Raw genomic sequence first — 24,315 nt, forward strand, 5'->3', positions numbered from 1 at the left:
CCTCTCCTGTGTGATACTGTCTGCTGAGCTGTGTATCTAATCCTGTCCTGTGTGATACTGTCTGATGAGCTGTGTATCTAATCCTCTCCTGTGTGATACTGTCTGCTGAGCTGTGTATCTAATCCTCTCGTGTGTGATACTGTCTGCTGAGCTGTGTATCTAATCCTCTCCTGTGTGATACTGTCAGCTGAGCCGTGAATCTAATCCTCTCCTGTGTGATACTGTCTGGTGAGCCGTGTATCTAATCCTGTCCTGTGTGATACTGTCTGATGAGCTGTGTATCTAATCCTCTCCTGTGTGATACTGTCTGCTGAGCTGTGTATCTAATCTTGTCCTGTGTGATACTGTCTGATGAGCTATGTATCTAATCCTCTCCTGTGCGATACTGTCTGATGAGCCATGTATCTAATCCTATCCTGTGTGATACTGTATGCTGAGCTGTGCATCTAATCCTATCCTGTGTGATACTATCTGCTGAGCAGTGTATCTAATCCTCTCCTGTGTGATACTGTCTGCTGAGCCGTGTATCTAATCCTCTCCTGTGTGATACTGTCTGCTGAGCTGTGTATCTAATCCTCTCCTGTGTGATACTGTCTGCTGAGCCGTGTATCTAATCCTACCCTGTGTGATACTGTCTGCTGAACCGTGTATCTAATCCTGCCCTGTGTGATACCGTCTGCTGAGCAGTGTATCTAATCCTATCCTGTGTGATACCATCTGCTGAGCTGTGTATCTAATCCTCTCCTATGTGATACTGTCTGCTGAGCTGTGTATCAAATCCTTTCCTGTGTGATACTGTCTGCTGAGCCGTGTATCTAATCCTACCCTGTGTGATACTGTCTGCTGAACCGTGTATCTAATCCTGCCCTGTGTGATACTGTCTGCTGAGCAGTGTATCTAATCCTATCCTGTGTGATACCATCTGCTGAGCCGTGTAACTAATCCTCTCCTGTGTGATACTGTCTGCTGAGCCGTGTATCTAATCATATCCTGTGTGATACCATCTGCTGAGCAGTGTATCTAAACCTATCCTGTGTGATACCAGCTGCTGAGCTGTGTATCTAATCCTATCCTTTGTGATACTGTCTGCTGAGCTGTGTATCTAATCCTCTCCTGTGTGATACTATCTGCTGAGCAGTGTATCTAATCCTCTCCTGTGTGATACTGTCTGCTGAGCTGTGTATCTAATCCTATCTTGTGTGATACCATCTGCTGAGCTGTGTATCTAATCCTCTCCTGTGTGATATTGTCTGCTGAGCTGTGTATCTAATCCTATCTTGTGTGATACCATCTGCTGAGCCGTGTATCTAATCCTCTCCTGTGTGATACTGTCTGCTGAGCTGTGTATCTAATCCTGTCCTGTGTGATACTGTCTGCTGAGCTGTGTATCTAATCCTATCTTGTGTGATACCATCTGCTGAGCCGTGTATCTAATCCTCTCCTGTGTGATACTGTCTGCTGAGCTGTGTATCTAATCCTGTCCTGTGTGATACAGTCCGCTGAGCTATGTATCTAATCCTCTCCTGTGCGATATTGTCTGCTGAGCTGTGTATCTAATCCTCTCCTGTGTGATACTGTCTGCTGAGCTGTGCATCTAATCCTATCCTGTGTGATACTATCTGCTGAGCCGTGTATCTAATCCTCTCCTGTGTGATACTGTCTGCTGAGCTGTGTATCTAATCCTGTCCTGTGTGATACAGTCCGCTGAGCCATGTATCTAATCCTCTCCTGTGCGATATTGTCTGCTGAGCTGTGTATCTCATCCTCTCCTGTGTGATACTGTCTGCTGAGCCGTGTATCTAATCCCGCACTGTGCGATACTGTCTGCTGAGCTGTGTATCTAATCCTATCCTATGTGATACTGTCTGATGAACTGTGTATCTAATCCTATCCTGTGTGATACTGTCTGCTGAGCCGTGTATCTAATCCCGCCCTGTGCGATACTGTCTGCTGAGCTGTGTATCTAATCCACTCCTGTGTGATACTATCTGCTGAGCTTTGTATCTAATCCTGTGCTCTGTGATAATGTCAGCTGAGTTGTGTATCTAATCATATCCTGTGTGATAATGTCTGCTGAGCCGTGTATCTAATCCTATCCTGTGTGATATTGTCTGCTGAGCTGTGTATCTAATCCTCTCCTGTGTGATACTGTCTGCTGAGCCGTGTATCTAATCCTATCCTGTGTGATACTGTCTGCTGAGCTGTGTATCTAATCCTGTCCTGTGTGATACTGTGTGCTGAGCTGTGTATCTAATACTCTCCTGTGTGATACCGTCTGAGCTGTGTATCTAATCCTCTCCTGTGTGATACTGTCTGCTGAGCTGTGTATCTAATCCTCTCCTGTGTGATACTGTCTGCTGAGCTGTGTATCTAATCCTCTCCTGTGTGATACTGTGTGCTGAGCTGTGTATCTAATCCTATCCTATGTGATACTGTCTGCTGAGCAGTGTATCTAATACTCTCCTGTGTGATACCGTCTGCTGAGCTGTGTATCTAATCCTCTCCTGTGTGATACTGTGTGCTGAGCTGTGTATCTAATCCTATCCTATGTGATACTGTCTGCTGAGCAGTGTATCTAATACTCTGCTGTGTGATACCGTCTGCTGAGCTGTGTATCTAATCCTATCCTGTGTGATACTGTCTGCTGAGCTGTGTATCTAATCCCGCACTGTGCGATACTGTCTGCTGAGCTGTGTATCTAATCCTATCCTATGTGATACTGTCTGATGAACTGTGTATCTAATCCTATCCTGTGTGATACTGTCTGCTGAGCCGTGTATCTAATCCCGCCCTGTGCGATACTGTCTGCTGAGCTGTGTATCTAATCCACTCCTGTGTGATACTATCTGCTGAGCTTTGTATCTAATCCTGTGCTGTGTGATAATGTCAGCTGAGTTGTGTATCTAATCATATCCTGTGTGATAATGTCTGCTGAGCCGTGTATCTAATCCTATCCTGTGTGATATTGTCTGCTGAGCTGTGTATCTAATCCTCTCCTGTGTGATACTGTCTGCTGAGCCGTGTATCTAATCCTATCCTGTGTGATACTGTCTGCTGAGCTGTGTATCTAATCCTGTCCTGTGTGATACTGTGTGCTGAGCTGTGTATCTAATACTCTCCTGTGTGATACCGTCTGAGCTGTGTATCTAATCCTCTCCTGTGTGATACTGTCTGCTGAGCTGTGTATCTAATCCTCTCCTGTGTGATACTGTCTGCTGAGCTGTGTATCTAATCCTCTCCTGTGTGATACTGTGTGCTGAGCTGTGTATCTAATCCTATCCTATGTGATACTGTCTGCTGAGCAGTGTATCTAATACTCTCCTGTGTGATACCGTCTGCTGAGCTGTGTATCTAATCCTCTCCTGTGTGATACTGTGTGCTGAGCTGTGTATCTAATCCTATCCTATGTGATACTGTCTGCTGAGCAGTGTATCTAATACTCTCCTGTGTGATACCGTCTGCTGAGCTGTGCATCTAATCCTACCCTGTGTGATAATGTCTGCTGAGCAGTGTATCTAATCCTATCCTGTGTGATACTGTCTGCTGAGCTGTGTATCTAATCCTCTCCTGTGTGATACTGTGTGCTGAGCTGTGTATCTAATCCTATCCTATGTGATACTGTCTGCTGAGCAGTGTATCTAATACTCTCCTGTGTGATACCGTCTGCTGAGCTGTGTATCTAATCCTATCCTGTGTGATAATGTCTGCTGAGCTGTGTATCTAATCCTCTCCTGTGTGATACTGTCTGCTGAGCTGTGTATCTAATCCTCTCCTGTGTGATACTGTCTGCTGAGCCGTGTATCTCTAATCCTACCCTGTGTGATACTGTCTGCTGAGCTGTGTATCTAATCCTCTCCTGTGTGATACTGTCTGATGAACTGTGTATCTAATCCTCTCCTGTGTGATACTGTCTGCTGTGTCATATATCTAATCCCGCCCTGTGCGATACTGTCTGCTGAGCCGTGTATCTAATCCACTCCTGTGTGATACTGTCTGATGAACTGTGTATCTAATCCTCTCCTGTGTGATACTGTCTGATGAACTGTGTATCTAATCCACTCCTGTGTGATACTGTCAGCTGAGCTGTGTATCTAATCCTCTCCTGTGTGATACTGTCAGCTGAGCTGTGTATCTAATCCTCTCCTGTGTGATACTGTCTGCTGAGCTGTGCATCTAATCCTGTCCTGTGTGATACCATCTGCTGAGCTGTATCTCTAATCCTACCCTGTGTGATACTGTCTGTGGAGCCGTGTATCTAATCCTCTCCTGTGCGATACCGTCTGCTGAGCTATGTATCTAATCCTCTCCTGTGTGATACTGTCTCCTGAGCAGTGTATCTAATCTTATACTGTGTGATACTGTCTCCTGAGCTGTGTATCTAATCCCCTCCTGTGTGATACTGTCTGCTGAGCTGTGTATCTAATCCTCTCCTGTGTGATACTGTCTGCTGAGCCGTGTATCTAATCCTATGTTGTGTGATAGTCTGCTGAGCAGTGTATCTAATCTTATACTGTGTGATACTGTCTGCTGAGCTGTGTATCTAATCCCCTCCTGTGTGATACTGTCTGCTGAGCTGTGTATCTAATCCCCTCCTGTGTGATACTGTCTGCTGAGCCGTGTATCTAATCCTCTCCTGTGTGATACTGTGTGCTGAGCTGTGTATCTAATCCTCTCCTGTGTGATACTGTCTGCTGAGCTGTGTATCTAATCCCCTACTGTGTGATACTGTCTGCTGAGCTGTATATCTAATCCTGTCCTGTGTGATACTGTCTGCTGAGCCGTGTATCTAATCCTCTCCTGTGTGATACTGTCTGCTGAGCTGTATCTCTAATCCTACCCTGTGTGATACTGTCTGCTGAGCTGTGTATCTAATCCTACCCTGTATGATACTGTCTACTAAGCTGTGTATCTAATCCTGTCCTGTGTGATACTGTCTGCTGAGCAGTGTATCTAATCCTCTCCTGTGTGATACTGTCTGCTGAGCAGTGTATCTAATCTTATACTGTGTGATACTGTCTCCTGAGCTGTGTATCTAATCCCCTCCTGTGTGATACTGTCTCCTGAGCTGTGTATCTAATCCCCTCCTGTGTGATACTGTCTGCTGAGCTGTTTATCTAATCCTCTCCTTTGTGATACTGTCTGCTGAGCTTTGTATCTAATCTTGTCCTGTGTGATACTGTCTGCTGAGCTGTGTATCTAATCCTCTCCTGTGTGATACTGCCTGCTGAGCTGTTTATCTAATCCTCTCCTTTGTGATACTGTCTGCTGAGCTATGCATCTAATCCTGTCCTGTGTGATACCGTCTGCTGAGCAGTGTATCTAATCTTATCCTGTGATACTGTCTGCTGAGCTGTGTATCTAATCCCCTCCTGTGTGATTCTGTCTGCTGAGCCGTGTATCTAATCCTATGCTGTGTGATACTGTCTGCTGAGCTGTGTATCTAATCCGATGCTGTGTATCTAATCATCTCCTGTGTGATAATGTCTGCTGAGCCGTGTATCTAATCCTATCCTGTGTGATAATGTCTGCTGAGCCGTGTATCTAATCCTATCCTGTGTGATACTGTCTGCTGAGCTGTGTATCTAATCCTGTCCTGTGTGATACTGTCTGCTGAGCCGTGTATCTAATCCTCTCCTGTGTGATACTGTCTGCTGAGCTGTGTATCTAATCCTCTCCTGTGTGATACTGTGTGCTGAGCTGTGTATCTAATCCTATCCTATGTGATACTGTCTGCTGAGCAGTGTATCTAATACTCTCCTGTGTGATACCGTCTGCTGAGCTGTGTATCTAATCCTCTCCTGTGTGATACTGTCTGATGAACTGTGTATCTAATCCTCTCCTGTGTGATACTGTCTGCTGAGCTGTGTATCTAATTCTCTCCTGTGTGATACTGTCTGATGAACTATGTATCTAATCCTGTCCTATGTGATAATGTCAGCTGAGCTGTGTATCTAATCCTCTCCTGTGTGATACTTTCTGCTGAGCTGTGCATCTAATCCTGTCCTGTGTGATACCGTCTGCTGAGCTGTGTATCTAATCCTCTCCTGTGTGATACTGTCTGCTGAGCTGTGTATCTAATCCTTTCCTGTGTGATACTGTCTGCTGAGCTGTATCTCTAATCCTACCCTGTGTGATACTGTCTGTGGAGCCGTGTATCTAATCCTCTCCTGTGCGATACCGTCTGCTGAGCTATGTATCTAATCCTCTCCTGTGTGATACTGTCTGCTGAGCAGTGTATTTAATCCTCTCCTGTGTGATACTGTCTCCTGAGCTGTGTATCTAATCCCCTCCTGTGTGATACTGTCTGCTGAGCTGTGTATCTAATCCTCTCCTGTGTGATACTGTCTGCTGAGCCGTGTATCTAATCTTATACTGTGTGGTACTGTCTGCTGAGCTGTGTATCTAATCCCCTACTGTGTGATACTGTCTGCTGAGCTATATATCTAATCCTGTCCTGTGTGATACTGTCTGCTGAGACGTGTATCTAATCCTCTCCTGTGTGATACTGTCTGCTGAGCCGTGTATCTAATCCTATCCTGTGTGATACTATCCGCAGAGCAGTGTATCTAATCTTATCCTGTGTGATACTGTCTGCTGAGCCGTGTATCTAATCCCCTCCTGTGTGATACTGTCTGCTGAATCGTGTATCTAATCCTATGCTGTGTGATACTGTCTGCTGAGCTGTGTATCTAATCCCCTCCTGTGTGATACTGTCTGCTGAATCGTGTATCTAATCCTATGCTGTGTGATACTGTCTGCTGAACTGTGTATCTAATCCTATGCTGTGTATCTAATCCTCTCCTGTGTGATACTGTCTGCTGAGCTGTGTATCTAATCCTCTCCTGTGTGATACTGTCTGCTGAGCTGTGTGTCTAATCCTATCCTGTGTGATACTGTCTGCTGAGCCATGTATCTAATCCTCTCCTGTGTGATAATGTCTACTGAGCCGTGTATCTAATCCTCTCCTGTGTGATACTGTCTGCTGAGCCGTGTATCTAATCCTATCCTGTGTGATACTGTCTACTGAGCTGTGTATCTAATCCTATCCTGTGTGATACTGTCTGATGAACTGTGTATCTAATCCTCTCCTGTGTGATACTGTCTGCTGAGCTGTGTATCTAATTCTCTCCTGTGTGATACTGTCTGATGAACTGTGTATCTAATCCTGTCCTATGTGATAATGTCAGCTGAGCTGTGTATCTAATCCTCTCCTGTGTGATACTTTCTGCTGAGCTGTGCATCTAATCCTGTCCTGTGTGATACCGTCTGCTGAGCTGTGTATCTAATCCTCTCCTGTGTGATACTGTCTGCTGAGCTGTGTATCTAATCCTTTCCTGTGTGATACTGTCTGCTGAGCTGTATCTCTAATCCTACCCTGTGTGATACTGTCTGTGGAGCCGTGTATCTAATCCTCTCCTGTGCGATACCGTCTGCTGAGCTATGTATCTAATCCTCTCCTGTGTGATACTGTCTGCTGAGCTGTGTATCTAATCCTCTCCTGTGTGATACCGTCTGCTGAGCCGTGTATTTAATCCTCTCCTGTGTGATACTGTCTCCTGAGCTGTGTATCTAATCCCCTCCTGTGTGATACTGTCTGCTGAGCTGTGTATCTAATCCTATCCTGTGTGATACTATCCGCAGAGCAGTGTATCTAATCTTATCCTGTGTGATACTGTCTGCTGAGCCGTGTATCTAATCCCCTCCTGTGTGATACTGTCTGCTGAATCGTGTATCTAATCCTATGCTGTGTGATACTGTCTGCTGAGCTGTGTATCTAATCCCCTCCTGTGTGATACTGTCTGCTGAATCGTGTATCTAATCCTATGCTGTGTGATACTGTCTGCTGAACTGTGTATCTAATCCTATGCTGTGTATCTAATCCTCTCCTGTGTGATACTGTCTGCTGAGCTGTGTATCTAATCCTCTCCTGTGTGATACTGTCTGCTGAGCTGTGTGTCTAATCCTATCCTGTGTGATACTGTCTGCTGAGCCATGTATCTAATCCTCTCCTGTGTGATAATGTCTACTGAGCCGTGTATCTAATCCTCTCCTGTGTGATACTGTCTGCTGAGCCGTGTATCTAATCCTATCCTGTGTGATACTGTCTACTGAGCTGTGTATCTAATCCTATCCTGTGTGATACTGTCTGATGAACTGTGTATCTAATCCTCTCCTGTGTGATACTGTCTGCTGAGCTGTGTATCTAATTCTCTCCTGTGTGATACTGTCTGATGAACTGTGTATCTAATCCTGTCCTATGTGATAATGTCAGCTGAGCTGTGTATCTAATCCTCTCCTGTGTGATACTTTCTGCTGAGCTGTGCATCTAATCCTGTCCTGTGTGATACCGTCTGCTGAGCTGTGTATCTAATCCTCTCCTGTGTGATACTGTCTGCTGAGCTGTGTATCTAATCCTTTCCTGTGTGATACTGTCTGCTGAGCTGTATCTCTAATCCTACCCTGTGTGATACTGTCTGTGGAGCCGTGTATCTAATCCTCTCCTGTGCGATACCGTCTGCTGAGCTATGTATCTAATCCTCTCCTGTGTGATACTGTCTGCTGAGCTGTGTATCTAATCCTCTCCTGTGTGATACCGTCTGCTGAGCCGTGTATTTAATCCTCTCCTGTGTGATACTGTCTCCTGAGCTGTGTATCTAATCCCCTCCTGTGTGATACTGTCTGCTGAGCTGTGTATCTAATCCTCTCCTGTGTGATACTGTCTGCTGAGCCGTGTATCTAATCTTATACTGTGTGGTACTGTCTGCTGAGCTGTGTATCTAATCCCCTACTGTGTGATACTGTCTGCTGAGCTATATATCTAATCCTGTCCTGTGTGATACTGTCTGCTGAGACGTGTATCTAATCCTCTCCTGTGTGATACTGTCTGCTGAGCCGTGTATCTAATCCTATCCTGTGTGATACTGTCTGCTGAGCTGTGTATCTAAACCTATGCTGTGTGATACTGTCTGCTGAGTCGTGTATCTAATCCCGCCCTGTGCGATACTGTCTGCTGAGCCGTGTATCTAATCCACTCCTGTGTGGTACTGTCAGCTGAGCTGTGTATCTAATCCTATCCTGTGTGATACTATCCGCAGAGCAGTGTATCTAATCTTATCCTGTGTGATACTGTCTGCTGAGCTGTGTATCTAATCCTCCCCAGTGTGATACTGTCTGCTGAACTGTGTATCTAATCCTATGCTGTGTATCTAATCCTCTCCTGTGTGATACTGTCTGCTGAGCTGTGTATCTAATCCTCTCCTGTGTGATACTGTCTGCTGAGCTGTGTGTCTAATCCTATCCTGTGTGATACTGTCTGCTGAGCCGTGTATCTAATCCTCTCCTGTGTGATAATGTCTACTGAGCCGTGTATCTAATCCTCTCCTGTGTGATACTGTCTGCTGAGCCGTGTATCTAATCCTATCCTGTGTGATACTGTCTACTGAGCTGTGTATCTAATCCTATCCTGTGTGATACTGTCTGCTGAGTCGTGTAGCTAATCCCGCCCTGTGCGATATTGTCTGCTGAGCTGTGTATCTAATCCTCTCCTGTGTGATACTGTCTCCTGAGCCGTGTATCTAATCCTCTCCTGTGCGATATTGTCTGCTGAGCTGTGTATCTAATCCTCTCCTGTGTGATACTGTCTGCTGAGCTGTGCATCTAATCCTATCCTGTGTGATACTATCTGCTGAGCCGTGTATCTAATCCTCTCCTGTGTGATACTGTCTGCTGAGCTGTGTATCTAATCCTGTCCTGTGTGATACAGTCCGCTGAGCTATGTATCTAATCCTCTCCTGTGCGATATTGTCTGCTGAGCTGTGTATCTCATCCTCTCCTGTGTGATACTGTCTGCTGAGCCGTGTATCTAATCCACTCCTGTGTGATACTGTCTGCTGAGCTGTGTATCTAATCCCGCACTGTGCGATACTGTCTGCTGAGCTGTGTATCTAATCCTATCCTATGTGATACTGTCTGATGAACTGTGTATCTAATCCTATCCTGTGTGATACTGTCTGCTGAGCCGTGTATCTAATCCCGCCCTGTGCGATACTGTCTGCTGAGCTGTGTATCTAATCCACTCCTGTGTGATACTATCTGCTGAGCTTTGTATCTAATCCTATCCTGTGTGATACTGTCAGCTGAGTTGTGTATCTAATCATATCCTGTGTGATAATGTCTGCTGAGCCGTGTATCTAATCCTATCCTGTGTGATACCATCTGCTGAGCTGTGGATCTAATCCTCTCCTGTGTGATACTGTCTGCTGAGCTGTGTATCTAATCCTATCCTGTGTGATACTGTGTGCTGAGCTGTGTATCTAATACTCTCCTGTGTGATACCGTCTGAGCTGTGTATCTAATCCTCTCCTGTGTGATACTGTCTGCTGAGCTGTGTATCTAATCCTCTCCTGTGTGATACTGTCTGCTGAGCTGTGCATCTAATCCTACCCTGTGTGATAATGTCTGCTGAGCAGTGTATCTAATCCTATCCTGTGTGATACTGTCTGCTGAGCTGTGTATCTAATCCTCTCCTGTGTGATACTGTGTGCTGAGCTGTGTATCTAATCCTATCGTATGTGATACTGTCTGCTGAGCAGTGTATCTAATACTCTCCTGTGTGATACCGTCTGCTGAGCTGTGTATCTAATCCTATCCTGTGTGATAATGTCTGCTGAGCTGTGTATCTAATCCTCTCCTGTGTGATACTGTCTGCTGAGCTGTGTATCTAATCCTCTCCTGTGTGATACTGTCTGCTGAGCCGTGTATCTCTAATCCTACCCTGTGTGATACTGTCTGCTGAGCTGTGTATCTAATCCTCTCCTGTGTGATACTGTCTGATGAACTGTGTATCTAATCCTCTCCTGTGTGATACTGTCTGCTGTGTCATATATCTAATCCCGCCCTGTGCGATACTGTCTGCTGAGCCGTGTATCTAATCCACTCCTGTGTGATACTGTCTGATGAACTGTGTATCTAATCCTCTCCTGTGTGATACTGTCTGATGAACTGTGTATCTAATCCACTCCTGTGTGATACTGTCAGCTGAGCTGTGTATCTAATCCTCTCCTGTGTGATACTGTCAGCTGAGCTGTGTATCTAATCCTCTCCTGTGTGATACTGTCTGCTGAGCTGTGCATCTAATCCTGTCCTGTGTGATACCATCTGCTGAGCTATGTATCTAATCCTATGCTGTGTGATACTGTCTGCTGAGCTGTATCTCTAATCCTACCCTGTGTGATACTGTCTGTGGAGCCGTGTATCTAATCCTCTCCTGTGCGATACCGTCTGCTGAGCTATGTACCTAATCCTCTCCTGTGTGATACTGTCTGCTGAGCAGTGTATCTAATCTTATACTGTGTGATACTGTCTCCTGAGCTGTGTATCTAATCCCCTCCTGTGTGATACTGTCTGCTGAGCTGTGTATCTAATCCTCTCCTGTGTGATACTGTCTGCTGAGCCGTGTATCTAATCCTATGTTGTGTGATAGTCTGCTGAGCAGTGTATCTAATCTTACACTGTGTGATACTGTCTGCTGAGCTGTGTATCTAATCCCCTCCTGTGTGATACTGTCTGCTGAGCTGTGTATCTAATCCTCTCCTGTGTGATACTGTCTGCTGAGCCGTGTATCTAATCTTATACTGTGTGGTACTGTCTGCTGAGCTGTGTATCTAATCCCCTACTGTGTGATACTGTCTGCTGAGCTGTATATCTAATCCTGTCCTGTGTGATACTGTCTGCTGAGCCGTGTATCTAATCCTCTCCTATGTGATACTGTCTGCTGAGCTGTATCTCTAATCCTACCCTGTGTGATACTGTCTGCTGAGCTGTATATCTAATCCTGTCCTGTGTGATACTGTCTGCTGAGCTGTATATCTAATCCTCTCCTCTGTGATACTGTCTGCTGAGCTGTGTATCTAATCCTCTCCTGTGTGATACTGTCTACTGAGCTGTGTATCTAATCCTGTCCTGTGTGATACTGTCTGCTGAGCAGTGTATCTAATCCTCTCCTGTGTGATACTGTCTGCTGAGCAGTGTATCTAATCTTATACTGTGTGATACTGTCTCCTGAGCTGTGTATCTAATCCCCTCCTGTGTGATACTGTCTGCTGAACTGTGGATCTAATCCTCTCCTGTGTGATACTGTCTGCTGAGCAGTGTATCTAATCTTATACTGTGTGATACTGTCTCCTGAGCTGTGTATCTAATCCCCTCCTGTGTGATACTGTCTGCTGAGCTGTGTATCTAATCCTCTCCTGTGTGATACTGTCTGCTGAACCGTGTATCTAATCCTATGCTGTGTGATACTGTCTGCTGAGCAGTGTATCTAATCTTATACTGTGTGAGTGTCTGCTGAGCTGTGTATCTAATGCTATGCTGTGTGATACTGTCTGCTGAGCAGTGTATCTAATCTTTTACTGTGTGATACTGTCTGCTGAGCCGTGTATCTAATCCTATGCTGTGTGATACTGTCTGCTGAGCAGTGTATCTAATCTTTTACTGTGTGATACTGTCTGCTGAGCTGTGTATCTAATCCTATGCTGTGTGATACTGTCTGCTGAGCATTGTATCTAATCTTTTACTGTGTGATACTGTCTGCGGAGCCGTGTATCTAATCCTCTCCTGTGTGATACTGTCAGCTGAGCTGTGTATCTAATCCTCTCCAGTGTGATACTGTCTGCTGAGCCATGTATCTAATCCTCTCCTGTGTGATACTGTCTGCTGAGCCGTGTATCTAATCCTCTGTGTAATACTGTGTGTTGAGCCGTGTATCTAATCCTCTCCTGTGTGATACTGTCTGCTGAGCTGTGTATCTAATACTCTCCTGTGTGATACTGTCTGCTGAGCAGTGTATCTAATCTTATCCTGTGTGATACTGTCTGCTGAGCTGTGTATCTAATCCCCTCCTGTGTGATACTGTCAGATGAGCTGTGTCTCTAATCCTGTCCTGTGTGATACTATCTGCTGAGCTGTGTATCTAATCCTCTCCTGTGTGATACTGTCTGCTGAGCTGTGTATCTAATCCTGTCCTGTGTGATACTATCTGCTGAGCTGTGTATCTAATCCTCTCCTGTGTGATACTGTCTGATGAACTGTGTATCTAATCGTCTCCTGTGTGATACTGTCTGATGAACTGTGTATCTAATCCTATCTTTCGTGATACTGTCTGCTGAGCCGTGTATCTAATCCACTCCTGTGTGATACTGTCTGATGAACTGTGTATCTAATCCTATCTTTCGTGATACTGTCTGCTGAGCCGTGTATCTAATCCACTCCTGTGTGATACTGTCTGCTGAGCCGTGTATCTAATCCACTCCTGTGTGATACTGTCTGATGAACTGTGTATCTAATCCTGTCCTATGTGATACTGTCAGCTGAGCTGTGTATCTAATCCTCTCCTGTGTGATACTGTCTGCTGAGCAGTGTATCTAATCCTCTCCTGTGTGATACTGTCTGTGGAGCCGTGTATCTAATCCTCTCCTGTGCGATACCGTCTGCTGAGCTGTGTATCTAATCCTCTCCTGTGCGATACTGTCTGCTGAGCAGTGTATCTAATCTTATACTGTGTGATACTGTCTGCTGAGCTGTGTATCTAATCCTCTCCTGTGCGATACTGTCTGCTGAGCAGTGTATCTAATCTTATACTGTGTGATACTGTCTTCTGAGCTGTGTATCTAATCCTCTCCTGTGTGATACTGTCTGCTGAGCTGTGTATCTAATCTTATACTGTGTGGTACTGTCTGCTGAGCTGTGTATCTAATCCTACCCTGTGTGATACTGTCTGCTGAGCCGTGTATCTAATCCTCTCCTGTGTGATACCGTCTGCTGAGCTATGTATCTAATCCTGTCCTGTGTGATACTGTTTGCTGAGCTGTGTATGTATCTAATCCCCTCCTGTGTGATAATGTCTGCTGAGCTGTGTATCTAATCCTCTCCTGTGTGATAATGTCTGCTGAGCTGTGTATCTAATCCTCTCCTGTGTGATACGTCTGCTGAGCTGTGTATCTAATCCTGTCCTGTGTGATACTGTCTGCTGAGCCGTGCATCTAATCCTATCTTGAGTGATACTATCTGCTGAGCCGTGTATCTAATCCTATCCTGTGTGATACTGTCTGCTGAGCTGTGTATCTAATCCTCTCCTGTATGATACTGTCTGCTGAGCCGTGTATCTAATCCTCTCCTGTGTGATACTGTCTGCTGAGCTGTATCTCTAATCCTCTCCTGTGTGATACCATCTGCTGAGCCGTGTATCTAATCCTATCCTGTGTGATACTGTCTGCTGAGCCGTGTATCTAATCCTCTCCTGTGTGATACTGTCTGCTGAGCCGTGTATCTAATCCTCTCCTGTGTGATACTGTCTACTGAGCATTGTATCTAATCCTCTCCTGTGTGATACTGTCTGCTGAGCAGTGTTTCTAATCCTCTCCTGTGTGATACTCCCTGCTGAGCCGTGTATCTAATCCTATCCTGTGTGATACTGTCTGCTGAGCCGTGTATCTAATCGTCTCCTGTGTGATACTGTCTGCTGAGCTGTGTATCTAATCTTCTCCTGTGTGATACTGTCTGCTGAGCTGTGTATCTAATCCTATCCGGTGTGATACTGTCTGCTGAGCAGTGTATCTAATCTTCTCCTGTGTGATACTGTCTGTTGAGCTGTGTATCTAATCTTCTCCTGTGTGATACTGTCTGCTGAGCTGTGTATCTAATCCTATCCGGTGTGATACTGTCTGCTGAGCTGTGTATCTAATCTTCTCCTGTGTGATACTGTCTGCTGAGCTGTGTATCTAATCCTATCCGGTGTGATACTGTCTGCTGAGCTGTGTATCTAATCTTCTCCTGTGTGATACTGTCTGCTGAGCTGTGTATCTAATCCTCTCCTGTGTGATACTGTCTGCTGAGCTGTGTATCTAATCCTATCCGGTGTGATACTGTCTGCTGAGCAGTGTATCTAATCTTCTCCTGTGTGATACTGTCTGCTGAGCTGTGTATCTAATCCTATCCGGTGTGATACTGTCTGCTGAGCCGTGCATCTAATCCTCTCCTGTGTGATACTGTCTGCTGAGCTGTGTATCTAATCCTATCCGGTGTGATACTGTCTGCTGAGCAGTGTATCTAATCTTCTCCTGTGTGATACTGTCTGCTGAGCTGTGTATCTAATCTTCTCCTGTGTGATACTGTCTGCTGAGCTGTGTATCTAATCTTCTCCTGTGTGATACTGTCTGCTGAGCTGTGTATCTAATCCTATCCGGTGTGATACTGTCTGCTGAGCCGTGTATCTAATCCTCTCCTGTGTGATACTGTCTGCTGAGCTGTGTATCTAATCCTATCCGGTGTGATACTGTCTGCTGAGCAGTGTATCTAATCCTCTCCTGTGTGATACTGTCTGCTGAGCTGTGTATCTAATACTCTCCTGTGTGATACTGTCTGCTGAGCCGTGTATCTAATATTCTCCTGTGTGATACTGTCTGCTGAGCAGTGTATCTAATCTTCTCCTGTGTGATACTGTCTGCTGAGCTGTGTATCTAATCTTCTCCGGTGTGATACTGTCTGCTGAGCTGTGTATCTAATCCTATCCGGTGTGATACTGTCTGCTGAGCTGTGTATCTAATCCTATCCGGTGTGATACTGTCTGCTGAGCTGTGTATCTAATCCTCTCCTGTGTAATACTGTCTGCTGAGCTGTGTATCTAATCCTACGCTGTGTGATACTGTCTGCTGAGCTGCGTATCTAATCCTCTCCTGTGTGATACTGTCTGCTGAGCTGTGTATCTAATCCTCTCCTGTGTGATACTGTCTGCTGAGCTGTGTATCTAATCCTATCCGGTGTGATACTGTCTTCTGAGCTGTGTATCTAATCCTGTCCTGTGTGATACTGTCTGCTGAGCCGTGTATCTAATCCTCTCCTGTGTGATACTGTCTGCTGAGCTGTGTATCTAATCTTCTCCTGTGTGATACTGACTGCTGAGCTGTGTATCTAATCCTATCCGGTGTGATACTGTCTGCTGAGCTGTGTATCTAATCTTCTCCTGTGTGATACTGTCTGCTGAGCTGTGTATCTAATCCTATCCTGTGTGATACTGTCTGCTGAGCTGTGTATCTAATCTTCTCCTGTGTGATACTGTCTGCTGAGCTGTGTATCTAATCCTCTCCTGTGTGATACTGTCTGCTGAGCAGTGTATCTAATCTTCTCCTGTGTGATACTGTTTGCTGAGCTGTGTATCTAATCCTTTCCTGTGTGATACTGTCTGCTGAGCTGTGTATCTAATCCTCTCCTGTGTGATACTGTCTGCTGAGCTATGTATCTAATCCCCTCCTGTGTGATACTGTCTGCTGAGCAGTGTATCTAATCTTCTCCTGTGTGATACTGTCTGCTGAGCAGTGTATCTAATCCTATCCGGTGTGATACTGTCTGCTGAGCTGTGTATCTAATCCTCTCCTGTGTGATACTGTCTGCTGAGCTGTGTATCTAATCCTATCCTGTGTGATACTGTCTGCTGAGCCGTGTATCTAATCCTCTCCTGTGTGATACTGTCTGCTGAGCTGTGTATCTAATCTTCTCCGGTGTGATACTGTCTGCTGAGCTGTGTATCTAATCCTATCCTGTGTGATACTGTCTGCTGAGCCGTGTATCTAATCCTCTCCTGTGTGATACTGTCTGCTGAGCTGTGTATCTAATCTTCTCCGGTGTGATACTGTCTGCTGAGCTGTGTATCTAATCTTCTCCTGTGTGATACTGTCTGCTGAGCCGTGTATCTAATCCTATCCTGTGTGATACTGTCTGCTGAGCCGTGTATCTAATCTTCTCCTGTGTGATACCGTCTGCTGAGCTGTGTATCTAATCTTCTCCTGTGTGATACTGTCTGCTGAGCTGTGTATCTAATCTTCTCCTGTGTGATACTGTCTGCTGAGCAGTGTATCTAATCTTCTCCTGTGTGATACTGTCTGCTGAGCTGTGTATCTAATCCTCTCCTGTGTGATACTGTCTGCAGAGCTGTGTATCTAATCCTATCCGGTGTGATACTGTCTGCTGAGCAGTGTATCTAATCCTCTCTCATGTTATGTCTTCATCTTTTAATATTTCTAACGGCACCAGGCAGGGATGCCCGCTTTCCCCTCTCCTTTTTATTCTTACACTAGAACCTTTACTACAAAAGCTCAGAGAGGAGGGGAGGATCGTTGGCATCAAATCAGCTGGTACTGAACATAAAATCGCAGCATACGCAGACGATCTACTGATCATGACCTCTAACCCGAGAATATCTGTCCCAGTTATCCTGACATTACTCAAGGAATACGGTGCACTATCAAATTTTAAGGTGAATCTTAGCAAATCTCAAGTCTTAAATATAAATATCCCAGAACCACAAAAACCACAAATGGCAATCGGGTCCCCCTTTACCTGGTCCCCCCCCATCAATACGTTTCTTGGGAGTTGAGATTTCTCCAAACCTACAAGAACTTTATAAGTTAAACTTCCCACCGCTATTGCAGAAAATCCAGAAACTTACCCCCAACTGGAATATCTCATACATCTCCTGGTTGGGTAGGAAAAATCTCCTTAAATGTATGATATGGCCAAAAATAACTTATCTAGTGCAAGCCCTTCCAATCCACCTACCTAATTCTTTTTTCATTGACATACGAAAACTCCTCAGCCGTTTTCTGTGGCACAACCAAAAACCCAGACTTCCCTTACAAATATTATCCCTCCCACACTCTGAAGGAGGTATAGATCTGCCAGATCTAAAGATACTTCAACAAGCCACTCATCTCCAAAGAGTCGTGGATGGATCAGGCTCCCACCACAGAAGCAATGGATTAAAGTAGAAGAAACAATCCTTAAATTCCCCCTTAGACAGCTCATCCTCACGCCCTCAAGTAGTACTAGGTATACATCAATTAAAAACCCTTTCACCGCCACTACTTTTAAAATCTGGTCCAATCCCCATATAAGACAAATATGCTCCCCGTTTCCCTCCCCTCTCCTACAAGTTACAGACCTAGTTCTCTCCTTTCTCCAGCCCATAATGCCACAATACACAACTCAATTCGCAACTTGATAACACCACTCCAAAAAATTACAGATAATGGGGTCATGCCCTGCTTGGCAGAACTCAATCAAATGCTAGATACTATCTCTTTTCACCCCTTTATGTACCAGAAATTTATGTCTAACTTAAAACTAGTCTTTAAAACTCCAAATTATATTAGGGAAATGACTGATTTTGAAAAACTTATAGCTGCAAAAAAACCCTAAAAAAGAACGTTATCAGCTCTACAAAAACAATTATGCCTAGCCAGAACCCCTAAGAAACTGCCATATGTAATGAAGTGGGAACAGGATCTGAATAGGCCTTTCACCCCATCTGAAATTAAAAGATGACTACTAGCACCTAAAGTCTCCTCTAGATGTGTTAGAGTACAAGAGAATGGCTATAAAGTTCTCTCCAGGTGGTATATGACTCCATCAAAACTTCAGAAATGTTACAAAGGACTTGATCCTAACTGCTGGAGATGCTCTTCTGATGTGGGCACTATGCTCCACATGTGGTGGAACTGTACGTTGATTAAGCCCTTCTGGACAAAAATAATTCAAACTATTAATACAATTTTAAACTTGCAACTCTTGACCTCGCCGGAGATCTGCCTTCTGTTTCTGTTCCTAGATAACTTCCCTAAAATAAAATTAACCCTTCTTAGACAGCTCCTGGCCTCGGCTAAGTTACTTGTGACATCCTTATGGAAATCTGCGAAGACCCCAAATATCTCACTCTGGGAAATGAAGGTTGAACAAATATACAGGCTAGAAGAACTGACTAGTTGGGATGAAAAAAGGAATAAACAATTCTCGTTGATATGGCGTCCCTGGCACAAATATATTACAGACCGCACAATACTAACCTAAAATACTCAGATCGCTAGCCCATTCTAATCCCAACTCCCCCCCCCCCCCATCATCTATATCTTTGTAGTCCCCCCCCCTCCATCTCATCTCCCCGTTCATCCCACTTCCCTTTCAACCTTCCCCCCTTCTCCAGGTTTTTTTTTCTTTTTCTCTTCTGAAGTTTTTATTTCCAGGATATCACAATAAACCTTCTTGAATATGATAACATGTTATTTGACCACAATTTTGTACTACGACATGTTCAAAAGAATTGAACCTCTCTCTTATATTTTTTCTCTCTTCCGAAACGTGTCAATGTTTGGCTGAAATTTATGCAGTCTGGTCAATTTCTGCTCTTATAATCTATGTGATATCGTTATCTTTGATTTGTTTCATTAACAATGTGACTTTTTTTTGTTCAATTGTTAACCTTCTTTAAAAAAAACCTTAATAAAAAGATGTTTAAAAGAAAAGAATAAGCAGGACAAATAAAGGGTTTATCCAACATGTAAAACTAATTTGGAAGCTATAGTTAGGCTTTTAATAGGACTCTTTCAGCATGACTGTGCAAACCAAGCACAGGAGCTCACTGCCAATCATTTAACTACTGTTTTTCCACTATATGATTAGATATTAAGTGCAAATTGCTTGTTTCTTGGTAATGGCCGCATGCTTTTGCAAAAACTGTGCAGCCATTAACAATAAGTGAACCATTTGTAATTAATTTCTACCAGTACAGCTGAAAAAAGCTGTGATCTTTATGAAATGGGTTGTTAGCAGATGTACCTTGGTCGCACACATGCTATACTCATCAGGTGCTACATGAAACTCAAGCCTAAGGATGGCCGCGACACTCATGGGCCGCTGCATTGTGCTTGCCCCCCAGGCTAAAATTTGCCAGCCAATAATATGTGACTGGTATATCAAATACTGTGATACAGACATCAGATGTTTTACAGTAGATACACTGTCATATATATGACTACCAACATAAGGAGCATGAGTAATCCAAGACTTTATCACTACAGGCAACACCAAAACTATAGATACCACCAAAATGAAACAACAGGCGCTTATTGCCGCTAAAATAAATCTCTATTAAATATTGCAAAAGTTAAGACAATCGTACAGAGTATAGCAATGGAGGATCACAAACACATGAGTATCACATTTATAGAGACATAGTAGTCACATATATATATACAGTACAGACCAAAAGTTTGGACACACCTTCTCATTTAAAGCTTTTTCTGTATCTTCATAACTATGAATATTGTACATTCACACTGAAGGCATCAAAACTATGAATTAACCCATGTGGAATTATATACTTAACAAAAAAGTGTGAAACAACTGAAAATATGTCTTATATTCTAGGTTCTTCAAAGTAGCCACCTTTGGCTTTGATGACTGCTTTGCACACTCTTGGCATTCTCTTGATGAGCTTCAAGAGGTAGTCACCGGAAATGGTTTTCACTTCACAGGTGTTTCCTGTCAGGTTTAGTAAGTGGGATTTCTTACCTTATAAATGGGGTTGGGACCATCAGTTGTGTTGTGCAGAAATCAGCTGGATACACAGCTGATAGTCCTACTGAATAGACTGTTAGCTGCTTTTTTCTTACCATAATACAAATTCTAAGTAAAGAAAAACGAGTGGCCATCATTACTTTAAGAAATGAAGGTCTGTCAGTCCGAAAAATTGGGAAAACTTTGAATGTATCCCCAAGTGCAGTTGCAAAACCCATCAAGAAAACAAAGAAACTGGCTCACATGAGGACCGCCCCAGGAAAGGAAGACCAAGAGTCACCTCTGCTTCTGAGGATAAGTTTATCCGAGTCACCAGCCTCAGAAATCGCAGGTTAACAGCAGCTCAGATTAGAGACCAGGTCAATGCCACACAGAGTTCTAGCAGCAGACACATCTCTACAACAACTGTTAAGAGGAGACTTTGTGCAGCAGGCCTTCATGGTAAAATAGCTGCTAGGAAACCACTGCTAAGGACAGACAACAAGCAGAAGAGACTTGTTTGGGATAAGGAACACAAGGAATGGACATTAGACCAGTGGAAATCTGTGCTTTGGTCTGATAAGTCCAAATTTGAGATCTTTGGTTCCAACCACTGTGTTTTTGTGCGACGCAGAAAAGGTGAACGCATGGACTCTACATGCCTGGTTCCCATCGTGAAGCATGGAGGAGGAGGTGTGATGGTGTGGGGGTGCTTTGCTGGTGACACTGTTGGGGATTTATTCTAAATTTAAGGCATACTGAACCAGCATGGCTACCACAGCATCTTGCAGCGGCATGCTATTCCATCCGGTTTGCGTTTAGTTGGACCATCATTTATTTTTCAACAGGACAATGACCCCAAACACACCTCCAGGCTGTGTAAGGGCTATTTGACCAAGAAGGAGAGTGATGGGGGGCTACGCCAGATGACCTGGCCTCCACAGTCACCAGACCTGAACCCAATCGAGATGGTTTGGGGTGAGCTGGACCGCAGAGTGAAGGCAAAAGGGCCAACAAGTGCTAAGCATCTCTGGGAACTCCTTCAAGATTGTTGGAAGACCATTTCCGGTGACTCCCTCTTGAAGCTCATCAAGAGAATGCCAAGAGTGTGCAAAGCAGTCATCAAAGCAAAAGGTGGCTACTTTGAAGAACCTAGAATATAAGACATATTTTCAGTTGTTTCACACTTTTTTGTTAAGTATATAATTCCACATGTGTTAATTCATACTTTTGATGCCTTCAGTGTGAATGTACAATTTTCAGAGTCATGAAAATACAGAAAAATCTTTAAATAAACTTTTGGTCTGTACTGTATATATAATATAACACTACAAGCCTCCCTCTGTCTGAAGCCTTTAAAGACTTGGCAAGTGCTACATGTCTGCGCAGTCTGGCTCTAGACAGAAGAACCCATTACGTTACAGGTAAGAGGAGTGTGTATGGCGCCGGAGATTGCGGTATGCGTAGACACTGAACACATACCGCGATCTCCGGCGCCATACTTACCTGACCGGGAGGAGCGTTGCAGCGGTGCTTCTCTTCTCGCCGGAGACCAAGGCAGGAGTGAAGGCGTTGGAATCGGCACATATGCATAGCTCTATCCGGCGCCATTTTACTGAAGACATATTTGCAGTTGTGACACCCCAGGGGTCTGGTTGCCACAGTGATAGAGATATTACGTCTGAGAGCAGGTGGGAGGTCCTTTGGTCAGGGATCCTGTGCATGCCACACCTCCTGCCCAGTCTTGGGAGGGGAAGGACTTCCCCTATATAAACCCGGGGCTGAGGCAGGGTTAGGGAGAAAGAAGACAGAACAAGAGTAGAGAAGAGAAGCAGCATAGCAAGAAACATCAGGAGCTCTGTGGGGAGCAGTGTTACAACGAGTCAGGGGCTGGCAGCTGCAGAGCTCGCCCTGACTGAGAAGATTTCTAACCGGACCCGGAGTCCGAGGCTGTGGGGACTAACTCCTACCCAGCAGCAGAAACCGTCCGGCAGAGGATTTCAGGTCCTCTGGCCCAGAAGCCCGAAGGCACGGTCACACGCGTGGGACCAGCACCGCCATCGTGGAGCGGAAGCCATTAGAAGGCCCCGAGTCACCGGCCATACGGGTGAGCACCACACGGTACACTCAGGGACGTGGGCTACTTATTCCCGCCTCTAGCAAGGTAGCCAGAAGAGTACAGTTAGTTGGGAAGGCCTACAACTCCGCCTGGCCAGGGGAAATCCCATCTGCTCAAGGACTGACCAGGCCCCTATCACTAGCAAGTACTCCGGGAGGGTCTTTCTTTGTCACCAGTAAAGACCCTGAACTACACCGCACCGTCTCTGAGTGGTTCCTGCTACCCCCATCATCCACGTCGGCTGCCCTGAGGCCATACCCCTCCCGTTGGGGGTTATACCATCCACGCTGCACCATCCTTCCACCGGCCTCAGCGGTCTGCCCTGCAGCGGCAGCTCCATAGCTGCATTCAACGGGTGGCGTAGTCACCAACCATCTACTGCTAGTACATCGCCGCTCAGTTTGACTCCCTGGGCACGGACCGGGTCGCCGCCACGAGACTACAACCCTCAAGAGATCCGGCTCCGGGTAAGCTCACGCGTGCGCATCGCAGCGCGACACAGGCCCAGGGGCGCGTCAACTTTGGCGTAGTCGGCAGGATCTCGTGCCCGCAACCACCGGGTACTGCGTGCCTGAAAAGCAAAGACTGTTCAAACTTACCAGTGGTGAAGATTCCCGCTATCCGTGGAGGTTTCCCGCCATCCGGCGCCATCTTCTACCTTCTTCCCGCCATCCGCGAAGTTTTCCCGCCATCCGGCGCCATCTTCGACCTTCTTCCCGCCATCCGTGGAGTTTTCCCGCCATTGGACGCCATCTTGAGGACGCCGCGCGGGAAGAAGAGGGGCGTGGACTCCGAAAGCGCGCGAGAACTGAAGCCCCGCCTCACGTACGGACGTTGCGTAAGGTCCTGGAAGAAGCCCAGTAGACGCCGACGTCACCGGAGCGCGACGGAAGGTCCTCAACCCTGACGATCCACTGCGGAGCCGCGGCCTACGGAACAGGATCATCGCAAGGTAGGCCACGGTCCACTAGGGGGGAGGAAGATGTCGGATACGGAGGAGAGCTTCACTGCCTCAACCCCCGCCAGCGCCACCGCTGCTGCAGTTATGCCCTTCACCATGCCCTATATCCCGGGAGCAGCTTGGCTACCCCAGTACTCAGGGGAGTCACATACCCTGCATGACTTTAGAGAAAAGCTGGATAGCCTCTTCCAGGTGTACCCCCTCACAGAAGAGCAAAAGGTGAGCATCCTGGTGGCCCAACTAACTGGGGCAGCCAAAAGGGAAGTAAAATCCTGGCCACCTGGGAGGAAGACTGTCGCAGGGATACTAACCCGGCTGAAGGACACCTTTGATACCCGCACCTCAGCCGAGATTAAGCTTAGATTCTACGGGTGCAAGCAGCGAGCGCATGAGAGTATAAGGGACTATGCACTAAACCTACAAGAGGCCCTGAGGGCCATAAAGCAGACCGACCCTGATGGGGTGGGAAACGAGGACAGGCTGTTGACTGAACAATTTATAGAGGGTTTATATTGCAATGCCCACCGAACCCAGTTGCGGGCAATGGCCTTACAGGATCCCCATCTAGACTTTGCACAGTTCGAGGACAGAGCCATCCGGGTGCTCCGAGAACCGGCACCGGGTGGCGTTGTGACCCACAGGCGCCCAGCTATCACTTACCACCAGGAGGCGGCGCCCTTGTCGGCAGGGCCTGTGGGAGCTGATGCGCAGGCTTTGGACAATGACCCGGCTCCAGACCTACGCCATCAGGTCCAAGAGCTAGCTAAGAGCGTTGCTGCGCTAACCCGAACTGTGCAGTCTTTACAGGTTTCCACCCCAGGGAAGATCCAGCTGGCATCCGGACCGGAGGACA

Source organism: Phyllobates terribilis, unplaced genomic scaffold (assembly GCF_046119375.1).
Source record: "Phyllobates terribilis strain yellow unplaced genomic scaffold, ASM4611937v1 Scaffold_46__1_contigs__length_10046794, whole genome shotgun sequence".
NCBI classification, from domain to species: Eukaryota; Metazoa; Chordata; class Amphibia; order Anura; family Dendrobatidae; genus Phyllobates; species Phyllobates terribilis.